This window comes from Nerophis ophidion, linkage group LG10 (genome assembly GCF_033978795.1).
Source record: "Nerophis ophidion isolate RoL-2023_Sa linkage group LG10, RoL_Noph_v1.0, whole genome shotgun sequence".
NCBI classification, from domain to species: domain Eukaryota; kingdom Metazoa; phylum Chordata; class Actinopteri; order Syngnathiformes; family Syngnathidae; genus Nerophis; species Nerophis ophidion.
Genome location: NC_084620.1, coordinates 65,636,050 through 65,651,611, shown reverse-complemented (window position 1 = coordinate 65,651,611; position 15,562 = coordinate 65,636,050). Strand labels below are relative to the sequence as shown.

The 15,562-nt window shown below is 40.9% G+C and overlaps 1 protein-coding gene and 1 long non-coding RNA gene across 5 annotated transcripts in view; both read right to left on the bottom strand.

The window, feature by feature from the left end:
* tafa5a (TAFA chemokine like family member 5a) overlaps positions 1-15,562 on the bottom strand; it is an 816,691-nt gene that overhangs the window by 317,882 nt on the left and 483,247 nt on the right. The gene's annotated exons all lie outside the window — the stretch shown is intronic.
* On the bottom strand, positions 10,477-15,464 carry LOC133561190 (uncharacterized). The gene is made up of 3 exons (XR_009808604.1): positions 15,336-15,464; positions 11,696-11,796; positions 10,477-11,440 (listed from the first exon to the last, which is right to left on the bottom strand). It is a non-coding gene; the product is annotated as an uncharacterized LOC133561190 (long non-coding RNA).

Genomic DNA, 15,562 nt, shown 5'->3' with positions numbered 1-15,562 from the left:
GTATTCAAAGGAAACACTGCATCACTTCAATGGAAGCCAAGGGGGTCCAAACTATTTTTTTTACTAAAGGCCGCACGCGGAAAAATCAAAGCTTGTGGGCACCATTTTGATAGTTTTCCTTTTCAAAAGCAAAAAATTATATCAATATTTTTTACCTTTAGGGCTCCCGTAAACTTTGGTTCATGGGACCTGAAAAAGTGTCAGCCATAAAGAATTTTAAAAAATAAGTTATATATCATGTTTTTTTTTATTTGTGTGGTCAACGCTTAAATATCTCTTAAATATCTGCCTGTCGATATGACAGTTTGTTTGTGTTTTAGTTTTTCCTCTGTGTGTGTTTAGTATTTCCTGTTTTTAGTTCCTGTCAGCGCTCTTATTTTGTCTGTTTCCTGTTTTTTTCCCCGTGCGCTGTTTTGCCCTCAGCTGCGGCTGATTGAAACCTGGCCACACCTGGTGTCAATCAGCCCGCTCCTATGTTACCTGCTTTGGTCCTCCAGTCAGTGCTGGATTATTGTCGCCGTTTCTTTTCTTTTTCTTCTATGTCCCACTCTCCCTTGCGGAGGGGGTCCGGTCCGATCCGGTGGCCATGTACTGCTTGCCTGTGTATCGGCTGGGGACATCTCTGCGCTGCTGATCCGCCTCCGCTTGGGATGGTTTCCTGCTGGCTCCGCTGTGAACGGGACTCTCGCTGCTGTGTTGGATCCGCTTTGGACCGGACTCTTGCGACTATGTTGGATCCATTATGGATTGAACTTTCACAGTATCATGTTAGACCCGCTCGACATCCATTGCTTTCCTCCTCTCTAAGGTTCTCATAGTCATCATTGTCACCGATGTCCCACTGGGTGTGAGTTTTCCTTGCCCTTATGTGGGCCTACCGAGGATGTCGTGGTGGTTTGTGCAGCCCTTTGAGACACTAGTGATTTAGGGCTATATAAGTAAACATTGATTGATTGATTGATTGTTGTTTCTACCTGTCGTGTCGTGTCGTATCGTGTCAATGCAGCGTTGCGGTAAGCTATATTTGATAGTGGTTTGCAGCTTATCGTCTTTTGTTCCCTGCTTCAAAGTTTCTTTTCATATTACAGTTGTGATCAAAATGATTCAACCCCCACACAATTTTGGTGTTTTAGCATGTTGGACATTTATTCCGTATTTTGTCTATAGACATATCAAATAAAGATGCATTAAATAGACAAGTGAGCTGTTTTCAACCTGCCGACAATACATAAAACAATATAAAAAGACAAACCACTTAATAATGACAACAACAGTTTTACATTTTAAGAATGCAATACAGTTCATTGCATTCTTTGCATGCAAAATAGTAATTAATGTTTATTTTGCCATACTAACATGTTTGAGATGAAAACACATCCATCCATCCATCCATTTTCTACCGCTTATTCCCTTTGGGGTGGCGGGGGGCGCTGGTGCCTAGCTCAGCTACAATCGGGCGGAAGGCGGGATACACCCTGGACAAGTCGCCACCTCATCGCAGGGCCAACACAGATAGACAGACAACGTTCACACTCACATTCACACACTAGGGCCAATTTAGTGTTGCCAATCAACCTATCCCCAGGTGCATGTTTTTGGAAGTGGGAGGAAGCCGGAGTACCATATATATAAAATTAGACCAAAATACTCCCTGAGAAAGTTAAAATAAAACAATAAGAACAGTTTTCATTATATCAAACATAAAAAGTGGATTAGGTGGGTGCCCAGTAACGGCACCCACCTGTTCCCAATTAGCCTGCACCCCTGTGGGATGTTCCAAATAAGCGTTTGATGAGCATTCCTCAACTTTATCAGTATGTATTGCCACCTTTTCCAACTTCTTTGTCACGTGTTGCTGGCATCAAATTCTAAAGTTAATGATACCGCTTATTCCCTTTGGGGTGGCGGGGGGCGCTGGTGCCTAGCTCAGCTACAATCGGACGGAAGGTGGGGTACACCCTGGACAAGTCCCCACCTCATCACAGGGCCAACACAGATAGACAACATTCACACACTAGGGCCAATTCAGTGTTGCCAATCAACCTATCCCCAGGTGCATGTGTTTGGAAGTGGGAGGAAGCCGGAGTACCATATATATAAAATTAGACCTTAATACTCCCTGAGAAAGTTAAAATAAAACTATATTCTCAGTATCAAAAATAAAACAATAAGAACAGTTTTCATTAAATCAAACATAAAGAGTGGATTAGGTGCGTGCCCAGGAACGGCACCCACCTGTTCCCAATTAGCCTGCACGCCTGTGGGATGTTCCAAATAAGCGTTTGATGAGCATTCCTCAACTTTATCTGTATGTATTGCCACCTTTCCAAACTTCTTTGTCACGTGTTGCTGGCATCAAATTCTAAAGTTAATGATAATTTGCACAAAAAAAAAAACAATGTTAATCAGTTTGAACATCAAATATGTTGTCTTTGTAGCATATTCAACTGAATATGGGTTGAAAATTATTTGCAAATCTTTGTATTCTGTTTATATTTACATTTAACACAATTTCCCAACTCATATGGAAACGGGGTTTGTATATAAAACATGTTATCATGTATATAGTGCATGTGTATTAAAGTGTATATTGTCTTTGGGGCGGCATAGCTCGGTTGGTAGAGTGGCCGTGCCAGCAACTTGAGGGTTGCAGGTTCGATTCCCGCTTCCGCCATCCTAGTCACTGCCGTTGTTTCCTTGGGCAAGACACTTTACCCACCTGCTCCCAGTGCCACCCACACTGCTTTAAATGTAAAATTAGATACTGGGTTTCACTATGTAAAGCGCTTTGAGTCACTAGAGAAAAGCGCTATATAAATATAATTCACAAAAAAAAAAAAAATTCACTTTAACATCAGCACACACGACAATGAGGACGGTACATTCTTTTTTTAAGCTGCTTGATCGTTTTTTTACACGCGAGGTCACGCCCGGCTCATGGAAGCAGGACACGTATGTGAACGTCATGAGTTTGTGGTTAAACAAAAGGACTGAGAAAATAAGATAAGCTTGCACCTCCCTTATGACACAGAGCAAAACGTCTTGCTTGTCAAAGGTGTTCATCAGGTCTCCGACAGCGATCGTGTCCAAAACAGCTGACTGTCATTTGTGCCAGCAGGAGTGTCGCAAAGCCTATTTTGATGTGGCTTTTTATTAACGTTGCGAGAAAATAGCAGCATGTTTACGTTCAAACGTACAGTAATTCCTCTTATAGCGTGTTTAAAGTCAGCAAGGCAGTAGAATAAGCTAATCCGGTTACTTTTAGACCTCCACCCCAGATCACACCTCAATCCAACCCAATTCTCCAAAGTGGGCTGGCTCAGGGTGGAGGACAGAGTAAAACAACTTGCACTGAGCCTGGTCTATAAAATCCACTACACCTCCTTGATCCCGAAGTACATGTCAAACTACTTCCTTAACGTAAATGACCGCCATAACCACAACACCAGGGGGAGCTCCACAAACCACGTTAAACCCAGATTTCGATCTAACAAAGGTCTTAACTCATTCTCTTTCTATGCCACATCAATGTGGAATGCACTCCCAACAGGTATAAAAGTAAGTGCATCTCTATATTCCTTCAAAACCGCTCTAAAACAACACCTCTAGGCAACTTCAACACTTTACTAATACCCTCCTCCATTCACATCCCATCTCCCCGGATTATAAACAACTCAAATGTACTTCTAATGTATATACTTGTTCTTATGCTATGTGAACTCACTATGTTCTCTGCTGGCTGTACATATCCTACTAAATAAGACCTACACTGTTTCAATGTCCACATTTCTCTGTTGATGCAATTGTTGATGACTGAAGTACTGATATCAACCAAAGCTCCTCATCCCACCCCCCGGATTGTAAATAATGTAAATAATTCAATGTACATACTATGATGATTAACTTGTGTGATGACTGTATTATGTTGATAGTATATATTTGTACCATGAATTGATTAACGTGGACCCCGACTTAAACAAGTTGAAAAACTTATTGGGGTGTTACCATTTAGTGGTCAATTGTATGGAATATGTACTGTACTGTGCAATCTACTAATAAAAGTATCAATCAATCAATCAATTGTTGAGCTTGGAAATGACAGCGCACAACTGTGACGTCATCACAAGTCTCCGTGTGTGCCGTCTACACCATGGGTGTCAAACTCTGGCCCGCCGTGTAATTTAATTTGGCCCCTGAGGCAATATCAATTTAGCATTAGAGCTGGGCCGCCGGTGTTATACAGCGTCGGTGCCGCTCTAACACCGCATTCACCGCTAATACTCATACATGCCAACCCTCCTAATTTTCCTGGTAGACTCCCGAAGTTCAATGCCCCTCCCGAAAATCTCCCGGGGCAACCATTTTCCCGAATTTCTACCGATTTCCACCTGGACAACTATATTGGGGGCGTGCATTTAAGGCACTGCCTTTAGCGTTCTCTACAACCTGTCGTCACGTCCGCTTTTCCTCCATACTAACAGCGTCATTTTCAAAAAATGTTTCAATACGGTGTAAAACCAAATATATATTATTTAATATATATTATAGTTTTAGTTGCTTAAGAGATATTCCTGGCTCTGTGTTTGTTCATTGCTATTTTTATGTTTTTGTGCATTACTTGTTGCCGTCATCATCAAACAAACAGGTTACTCATCAGTTACTCGGTACGGGACGGCGTGGCGCAGTGGGGCGAGTGGCCGTGCGCAACCCGAGCGTCCCTGGTTCAATTCCCACCTAGTACCAGGAGCAAGACATTTCACCCTTGCTCCTGATGGGTGCTGGTTAGCGCCTTGCATGGCAGCTCCCTCCATCAGTGTGTGAATGGGTAAATGTGGAAGTAGTGTCAAAGCGCTTTGAGTACCTCGAAGGTAGAAAAGCGCTATACAAGTACAACCCATTTATTTACTTGAGTAGTTTTTTCACAACATACTTTTGACTTTCACTCAAGTAAATATTGGGGTGACTACTCCTTACTTTTACTTGAGTAATAAAACTCTAAAGTAACAGTACTCTTACTTGAGTACAATTTCTGGCTACTCTACCCACTTCTGATTGTACAAAATATGTGCTGTACTGTGCAACCTACTAATAAAAGTTTCAATCAATCACACACACACAAGTGAATGCAAGTCATACTTGGTCAACAGCCATACAGGTCACACTGAGGGTGGCCGTATAAACAACTTAAGCACCGTTACAAATATGCGCCACACTGTGAACCCACACCTAACAAGAATGACAAACACATTTCGGGTGATCATCCGCACCGTAACACCACAGAACAAATACCCAGAACCCCTTGCAGCACTAACTCTTCCGGGAAACTTCCAGCAAACTGACCAATAATTAACGTTTTATTCATGCATTTTCTCTTTCTACTTCAAGGCTTGAATGTTTGGTTCATTCATTATTGTTATTTTATTTTCAAATGTATTAGCCCGTGGAAAAAAATTTATATTTACCTCAAAAGATTGCAAATAGTAAAAAAGGCATACAATTTTTATTTACATTTTATTTGATATGCCATTGATATTTTTTTAATTATTATTATTACTATTTGAAACTGGATTTTGCATGTCACTAAAGTTATATAAGCCTTGCTTGTTCAATATTTAATGCAAAACTTGTTTGGGTCCCTATTAAAAGGTGAATTTGTTCCACCTTGGCCTGCGGCTTTGTTCAGTTTTACATTTTGGCCCACTCTGTATTTGAGTTTGACACCCCTGCTCTAATGCATGGGTGTCAAACTCTGGCCCTTGAGGTAATATCAAATTAAGATCAGAGCTGGCCCGCCTGTATTATACAGGGGCGGTGCCGCTGTAACAACGCGTTTGCCAACCCGCACGATTTTCCCGAGAGACTCCCGAATTTCACTGCACCTCCCGAAAGTCTCCCTGGGCAACCATTCTTCCGAATTTCTCCCCGGACAACAATATTGGGGGCGAGCCTGAAAGGCATTGCCTTCAGCGTCTTCTACAAAATGTCGTCACGTCTGCTTTTCCGCCATACTAACAACGTGCCAGCCCAATCACACGAGTGAATGCAAAGCATACTTAGTCAACAGCCATACAGGTCACACTGAGGGTGGCCCTATAAACGACTTTAACACTGTTACAAATATGCGCCACACTGGGAAGCCACACCAAACAAGAATGACTAACACATTTCCGGAGAACATCTGCACCGTAACACACGTAATACCCAGAACCCCTTGCAGCACTAACTCTTCCGGGACGCCACAATATACACCCCCCGCAACCCCTCAATTTTTATTTAAATTGTATTTGATATGCCATTGATATTTTATTATTATTGATAGGTTGATTGGCAACACTAAATTGGCCCTAGTGTGTGAATGTTGTCTGTCTATCTGTGTTGGCCCTGTGATGAGGTCATGACTTGTCCATGGTGTACCCTGCCTTCCGCCTGAATGCAGCTGTGATAGGCTCCAGCGCCCCCAGAAGGGATAAGCAGTAGAAAATGGATGGATGGATGGATAATTTGAAACTCGACTTTGCATGTCACTATAAAGTTATATAAACCTTACTTGTTCAATATTCGATGCAAAACTTGTTCGGTTCCCTATTAAAAGGTAAATTTTTTCAACCTTCGCTCACGGCTTTGTTCAGTTTTAAATTTTGGTCCACTCTGTATTTGAGTTTGACACCCCTGCTCTAATGCCTGGTGAATGTAATGCAATTGTTGTATTGAAGTGGGAATAGCAAACTTTCTGTTGATTTTAGTTGGGGGCGGTCAGTGTATGAAATATAGGTCTCAGTGAGACCTATATTGAGGTTTTTATTTCATGTGTGTATGACAGTCCTAAAGTTTTGTCTGTGCAGAAAGCCGCCATTTTGTGACAACAGCAGCGCAATGGTTCTTTGCGGGCTCATAAAATCCAAACCAGGGTAGTAATTAAAATTGTGAATTATATATTTTTTTATATTTATATAGCGCTTTTCTCTAGTGACTCAAAGTGCTTTACATAGTGAAACCCAATATCTAAGTTACATTTTTAAACCAGTGTGGGTGGCACTGGGAGCAGGTGGGTAAAGTGCCTTGCCCAAGGACACAACGGCAGTGACTAGAAGGGCGGAAGCGGGAATCGAACCTGCAACCCTCAAGTTGCTGGCACGGCCACTCTACCAACCGAGCTATGCCGTCCCTTTCTTTAACTTTTAATCAGAAGGGTTCAATCTCTCTTCTGTGCTTATTTGAAGCCGAAACGGCAAACGGCCTCAGAGGAGATAATGTTGGGAAAAAAAGCAAAATTTTTAAGCCAACTTTTGTATTGAAGTGGGAATAGCAACCTTCCTGTTGATTTTAGCCGGGGGGTCTCAGTGGACGAAATATAGGTCTAACTAAGACCTACATAGTGGTTTTTGTTTCATGTTTCTACGACATTCCTACTGGAAGTTACAGACAGTTTTGTGTATGTTTTCTTTTTATGGGGCGCTAGAGCGCAATTTTGAGTTTTGGGGTTTGGTTTTTTGATCGCAAATTTCGCTAGTCCTGATGTGTGTGTCAAATTTGGTGAGTTTTGAAGAATATTAAGGGGGTCAAATTACAGCTCAAAGAGGCGGCGGTATAATAAGAATAATAAAAACAATAATTATAAAACCTTAGAAATTCAATAGGGTCCTCTGTCCCAAAGGGACTTCGGTCCCTAATAAAATGAAATCTATAACGCCTGAAGGCAGCAAAAATTATTCGAATATATTTTGTAATGGAATTAATTGAGGAATCGTGTCAGCGCTAAACAAAACCTTATTTTTGTTTTTCGGGGCAATGTAGATCCCAACAATTAAATAGTCCTGTCAGACTGCAAAAAGTACAAATCTTATAGGGCTGCGAATCTTTGGGTGTCCCACGATTCGATTCAATATCGAGTCTTGGGGTCACGACTCGATTCAAAATCGATTTCTTTTTTCAATTCAACACGATTCTCGATTCAAAAACAATATTTTTCCCGATTCAAAAGGATTCTGTATTCATTCAATACATAGATTTCAGCAGGATCTACCCCAGTCTGCTGACATGCTAGCAGAGTAGTAGATTTTTGTAAAAAAGCTTTTATAATTGTAAAGGACAATGTTTTATCAATTGATTGCAATAATGTAAATTTGTTGTAACTATTAAACGAACCAAAAATACGACTTATTTTATCTTTGTGAAAACATTGGACACAGTGTGTTGTCAAGCTTATGAGATGCCATGCAAGTGTAAGCCACTGTGACACTATTGTTCTTTTTTTTTATTTTTATAAATGTCTAATGATAATGTCAGTGAGGGATTTTTAATCACTGCTATGTTGAAATTATAACTAATATTGATACTGTTGTTGATAATATTAATTTTTGTTTCACTACTTTTGGTTTGTTCTGTGTGGTGTTTGTGTCTCCTCTCAAGTGCTCTGTTTATTGCAGTTCTGAGTGTTGCTGGATCAGGTTTGGTTTTGGAATTGGATTGCATTATGGTATTGTTTTGTTAATCGATTCTAAATCGCACAACGTGAGAATCCCGATTCATATTCGAATCGATTTTTTTCCCCACACCCCTAATATTTTTTAAACTAAAGTTTAAAACAGGGGCAGGGAACCTGTGGCTCTTTTGATGACTGCATCTGGCTCTCTGATTAATCTGAGCTGACATTGCTTAACAGGATAAGTAATGATTAATTCCACTTGTAATCGCAGTGTTAAAAATAACATTCAAAATATAAAACATTCTCATGCATTTTTATGTTCAAGAAGTTGCGTTAATGGTAAGAAGTAATTGATTTATTATTGGTTAGTGTTGGGCTTGCCCTCCTGGGGGTTCTTCAGACCACCAAACACCGACATGAGAGCCTGTTTTAGGGTTAAAATATTGTTGTTTTTTCAATTAGTCTCTCAGTTGCTTTCCAGCAATTGTCTTTTTCTCTTTCATCCTCATTCGCCCTCTGGCTCCAGCCCCAACCCTGTCTCTCCTCCTGGCTGCTGCTTATAACAGAGCGACAGGTGATTGGATAACAGGGCCCAGGTGGGCCATCTACGCACCTGTCGCTGATTTCTAGGCCGGTCCTGGCAACATCCTGCTTTGCTGCAGGCCCGCAGGCCACACCCCCTCCACGGTTAGCTTCAGAATAACAATGTTACAAAGAATAAGAGACCTATTATACTCTGGAAATGTTGGTCTTACTTAAAAATGCACGCATTTAGTTGTGTTCAGTGTTAAAAAAAATATTACATGGCTCTTAGGGAAATACATTTTAAAATATTTGGCTTCTTGGCTCTCTCAGACAAAAAGGTTCCCGACCCCTGGTCTAGCCTTAGACTGATGTTTTTTTTTTCCTCGCCCCCCCTCTCCCAATGTCAACCGTTGGCGGTCTCGTCTTGTCCCCCCCTGTAACGTATGTCTGCTCTTAGTGGGACTGTGCAGAAAATGACATTTTGTTGTACTTGTGGAATGACAATAAAGATCTATTCTAAACTATCCTATCCTTTTAGTTTACTAAATTGCAATTTTAAATTTCACAGGAATTATCCTGCTGAAAACGTGACGCGTGCGGGTGATGTCACGGATTGTAGCGGACATTTTGTTCCAGTCCGATCCCAGCTATAAGTCGTCTGCTTTAATCGCATAATTCCACAGTATTCTGGACATCTGTGTTGCTGAATCTTTTGCAATTTGTTCAATTAATAATGGAGACGTCAAAGAAGAAAGATGTAGGTGGGAAGCGGTGTATTGCGGCTGTCTTTAGCAACACAAACACAGCCGGTGTTTCCTTGTTTACGTTCCCGAAGGTGAAGCTTTACTATGGAACAGAGCGGTCAAGGGAATATTGTCCTCTACCACATGTCAACCGGCAGGTTTCGGTGAGAAAATTGTGGTAATTAGTCGGCTCCTACCGTAGGCTTAAAAATTATGATTTCATTAAATTGGTTATTAACTATTGTGGCTTCACTTTTGATCATACATCTTTATTTATAGTATAGTAGCATAGGCTAGACACTGACCTCTATTTAATGATACAACTCTAACATTTGACAACCAAACAATTAAACAAGGCGACTCGGTAAAAAATCTGGGTATTATCTTTGACCCAACTCTCTCCTTTTAGTCACACATTAAAACCGTTACTAAAACGGCCTTCTTTCATCTCCGTAATATCGCTACAATTCGCTCCATTTTGTCCACTAAAGACGCTGAGATCATTATCCATGCGTTTGTTACGTCTCGTCTCGATTACTGTAACGTATTATTTTCGGGTCTCCCCATGTCTAGCATTAAAAGATTACAGTTGGTAAAAAATGCGGCTGCTAGACTTTTGACAAGAAAGTGTGATCACGTTACGCCTGTACTGGCTCACCTGCAAATTTGCATTCAAAGGACTCCGGCTTATTAGTGATTCCTAGAGCCCAAAAAAAGTCTGCGGGCTATAGAGCGTTTTCATTTCGGGCTCCAGTACTCTGGAATGCCCTCCCGGTAAAAGTTCGAGATGCCACCTCAGTAGAAGCATTTAAGTCTCACCTTAAAATTCATCTGTATACTCTAGCCTTTAAATAGACTCCCTTTTTAGACCAGTTGATCTGCCGTTTCTTTTCTTTTTCTCCTATGTCCCACTCTCCCTTGTGGAGGGGGTCCGGTCCGATGACCATGGATGAAGTACTGGCTGTCCAGAGTCGAGACCCAGGATGGACCGCTCGCCTGTATCGGTTGGGGACATCTCTACGCTGCTGATCCGCCTCCGCTTGAGATGGTTTCCTGTGGACGGGACTCTCGCTGCTGTCTTGGATCCGCTTGAACTGAACTCTCGCGGCTGTGTTGGAGCCACTATGGATTGAACTTTCACAGTATCATGTTAGACCCGCTCGACATCCATTGCTTTCGGTCCCCTAGAGGGGGGGGGGTTGCCCACATCTGAGGTCCTCTCCAAGGTTTCTCATAGTCAGCATTGTCACTGGCGTCCCACTGGATGTGAATTCTCCCTGCCCACTGGGTGTGAGTTTTCCTTGCCCTTTTGTGGGTTCTTCCGAGGATGTTGTAGTCGTAATGATTTGTGCAGCCCTTTGAGACATTTGTGATTTGGGGCTATATAAATAAACATTGATTGATTGATTTTTATTTTATTTGTCCACTGATTGGGTGGGAGACCTATTATACTCTGGAAATGCTGGTCTTACTTAAAAATGCACGCGTTTAGTTGTGTTCAGTGTTAAAAAAAATATTATACGGCTCTTAGGGAAATACATTTTAAAATATTTGGCTTCTTGGCTCTCTCAGCCAAGAAGGTTCCCGACCCCTGGTTTAAAAGATGCCATGTTTTTGTGAGCACAAGCAGCTTAAAAGGCATAACAAAGTCAATGTTGAGTTTGTGTGGCCCATAGAAGGTGTGTGTATAGCATACATGTGTTTGTATAGTCCAAGTGCAACCACACCCTTAAGACGACTGCTGACCCTGAAACACAAAAAGGGCTGCACTTTTAAACCAGCTGGCAGCTAACGTCTGCTGCACTTTCACATACGGCCAACTCATATATGAATTTATAGCTTGGATTTACGTGAAAACATTTGGAATGAGGACAGAAGGCACCGGCTGCACGCATCGCCCATATGTGGACGCTCAGCGGGGAAAATGTTCTCAATTGTGTTTTTTTTTTTCTTTTCTCAAATACCTCATACACTCCTGCAGTATATCTCGTTGCAAGCTCACCCCAAATAATTGAGGCGCTCTCCTCGCTGGATGCATCTTCCACAGGACTCACGGCTCATAACATCTTGTCATTCTTCTGTCAGACGGCACACGCGCGGACGCTAGAAAAAACAAGATATTTTCGATTAAATAAAATCAGCGAAAATAATGTCAAATATTGTCAAAAATAAACAAATCTAATCTACAATGAAAGATTACACTGAACCCTCCATCCATCCATCCATTTTCTACCGCTTATTCCCTTTTTTGGGGTCACGGGGGCGCTGGCGCCTACCTCAGCTACAATCGGGCGGAAGGCGGGGTACACCCTGGACAAGTCGCTACCTCATCGCAGGGCATATTCTGCAATTATAATGTTAAATAGTTGTATTTTAATTTAAATAGGTTCAGTGTAGCCCAAATTAAAATACAACTATTTAACATTGTAATTGCAGAATATGCCCTGCGATGAGGTGGCGACTTGTCCAGGGTGTACCCCGCCTTCCGCCCGATTGTAGCTGAGATAGGCACCAGCGCCCCCCGCGATCCCAAAAGGGAATAAGCGGTAGAAAACGGATGAATGGATGGAATATGAACATACAGTATATGATTAGCTCGGTTGGCAGAGTGGCCGTGCCAGCAACTTGAGGGTTGCAGGTTCGATTCCCGCTTCCGCCATCCTAGTCACTGCCGTTGTGTCCTTGGGCAAGACACTTTACCCACCTGCTCCCAGTGCCACCCACACGGGTTTAAATGTAACTTAGATATTGGGTTTCACAATGTAAAGCGCTTTGAGTCACTAGAGAAAAGAGCTATATAAATATAATTCACTTCACTTCACACTTTATAATTGTTTTGAATAAGTGGGATGAGAAGGCGACTTGTCCAAGGTGTACACCGCCTTCCGCCTGATAGTGGCTGAGATAGGCACCAGCGACCCTAAAGGGAAGAAGTGGTAGAAAATGGATGGATGGATGTTTCGAATAATAAAATGTTAGAAATAGACAAACCACAAAACCAGCATCTAAACAGTCAATTATAGTTTGTTCCATTATTTACTTAAAATATTACTATTTTAATCATTTACCTTCTAAAATCTATTAGTTATCCAAACAGCTTTCACTCTTCTTTAGATTTGTCAGGTTCGCCCCTGACAGTTTTGTTTTAGTTTTTCCTCTGTGTATGTCTTTGTTTCCTGTCAGCACTTTATTTTGGTCATTTCCTGTCTTTCTCCCTGAGCGCTGTTTGCCCCTCAGCTGCGGCTTATTGGCACCTGGCCACACCTGGTGTCAATCAGCCCGCTCCTATTTGAAGCCGTTTTGTCCTCAAGTCGAGTGCTGCATTATTGTCATGTATTGTCACTTCTTGTCACTCTTGTCGTCGCTACCTGTCGTGTCGTGTCCTTAGCATGTCTTGTCAATGCAGCGTTGCGGTAAGCTACATTTGATTGCGGTTTTTAGCTTACTGCCTTTTGTTCCCTGCTTCCAAGTTTGTTTTCATACTACATGATTAAAATAGTAATATTTGCAGAAGCGCAAAGAACCATTGCGCTGCTGCAAATATTACTATTTTAATCATTTACCTTATACAATCTATTGTTAGTTATCCAAACAGCTTCCACTCTTCCTTTAAATTTGTCAGGTTCGCCACTGACAGTTTTGTTTTGTTTTAGTTTTTCCTGTGTGTATGTCTTTGTGCTTTTATTTTGGTCATTTCCTGTCTTTCTCTCTGAGCGCTGTTTGCCCTCAGCTGCGGCTTATTGGCACCTGGCCACACCTGGTGTCAATCAGCCCGTTCCTATTTGAACCTGTTTTGTCCTCAAGTCGAGTGCTGGATTATTGTCATGTATTGTCACTTCTTGTCACTCTTGTCATCGCTACCTGTCGTGTCGTATCCTTAGCATGTCTTGTCAATGCAGCGGTGCGGTAAGCTACATTTGATTGCGGTTTTTAACTTACTGTCTTTTGTTCCCAATTTTGTTTTCATATTATATGAACGACTTCTGTTTCCTGCTCGATACCTGCTAGTTTCCATGCTAGGCCTTTTTGTTTTTGCTAGCTTCCATGCTAAGCTCTGTTTTTTTTTCTAGATCCCATGCTAGCTCTTTTTGTTTGTTATCCGCCCACGTGCGCGCTTTTTGTTTGTACCTTTTTTTTGTTTTTTGTCTTAGTATCTTTATTAAATCATGTTTTCCTATCAAATGCCTGCCTCCATCTCTGCATCTTGGGGTTCGTCAACAATTAACTCTGACAAAATTATAATTTTTTTATTTTAGGGCATTGAATTGTCCAAAATGTTTTTAGTAAAATGAATACAAGCGCTGATTCATTCGTGAGTAAGTAATCCATTTTATTATGAGGTTTCTCAAACACTCAATAGTTTTGTTGGTTAATTATAAATAAACTGCCGAATAAAAAATTGCTCAAATGTTTTCTAAACAAGATAAAAATGTATTTTATTCCTATTTTTTCAATACAATTACATTATTTTTTATTTTTTTTGTTTTTGTATCGAGGATGTCGTGGTTTGTGCAGCCCTTTGAGGCACTCGTGATTTAGGGCTATATAAATAAATATTGATTGATTTGATCATATGCAATTTTTATTTTTAAATGATGTAATCAAAATATTGTTAAATATGATTATTGATGAGCGGGAAATATCTGAAATTTAAAAATTAAAATAAAAAAAGGAGAGCTTTTTATGATTATTAATATATTTAAAAATATAAAAAAGTGTAAAATACTAATAACATTTAAAATACTTTTTGAGAAATAATGACTTCTTCTTAAGTCATGGCCTTAATGTATTGGTTGTAGTTGTTTTTTGTCCAAATGACTTCTCTTACCTTGTTAAGTACATCCAAAGCTGAATAGATAGCTGTTATTTTGCACTCCTGTGCTAAAGTACGTTGGTCGGAGCTATGTGTGCACTTCTTGTACATCTTTGTGTGTGCAAAGTGCTGCAGAGCAAAGTGAAGGGTTAAACAGGTCACTGCTCCAAGTTGCATGAGTCACCGGAGGGGAAGCAAATGTGTAAAAAAAAAAAGACGCTCACACTGGTATTGTTTTTTTGTTTGTTTTTTTACACCCTGTGCTAGGAAAAGATTTAACCACCATAGCGCTTTCGTAATTACATTTTTTTTAAAGAAGAAAAAAAAAAAAAGACTTGGAATACTCCTTCCTTGGCAAAGATGGTCTGACTTATGAGCTCATGCTTCTTTTATAGGCCTTCTGGAGAATGTCTATTCATAGCCTGTAACGTTTATGGCCCGTTATGTTATCTGCAGGAATCATTACTGTTACAATTACAAAGCTGAGGTCTTTCTAATCCTTGTTTAACTACAGGAAGGGCAAAATATGAGAACAATCCCTCAGAATGACACACACTACAATTCCTATACTGAACAAATTGCTTAATTACAGCATCTGACTTACTACCATCTTTAGAAATGTCAGGATTATTTGTTGACGAACCCTAAAATGCAGAGTTGGAAGCAGGCATGGAGTGAGCAAACATGATTTTAATATAAAATACAACTAGAACAAACAAAGGGTACAAACAAAAAGCATGCACGTGGTCGGATATAACAAACTAAGGGCTATGAACAAACAGGGAACAAAAAACAGTAAGCAACAAAACATCTACCAAATATAGCTTACCGCTACGCTGCATTCACACGACCAGTAGGAATGACAAGTAGAAAATGACATCAACGCGACATGTGGCAACGACAATGATCCAGCACTGACTGGAAGACAAAGTGGGTCCAAATTGGAGCGGGCTGATTGACTACAGGTGTGGCCAGTTGCCAATCAGCCCCAGATGAGGTGACAGCAGCACACAGGGGGACAAACAGGAAGCTGAACCAAAATAAGAGCACTTGACG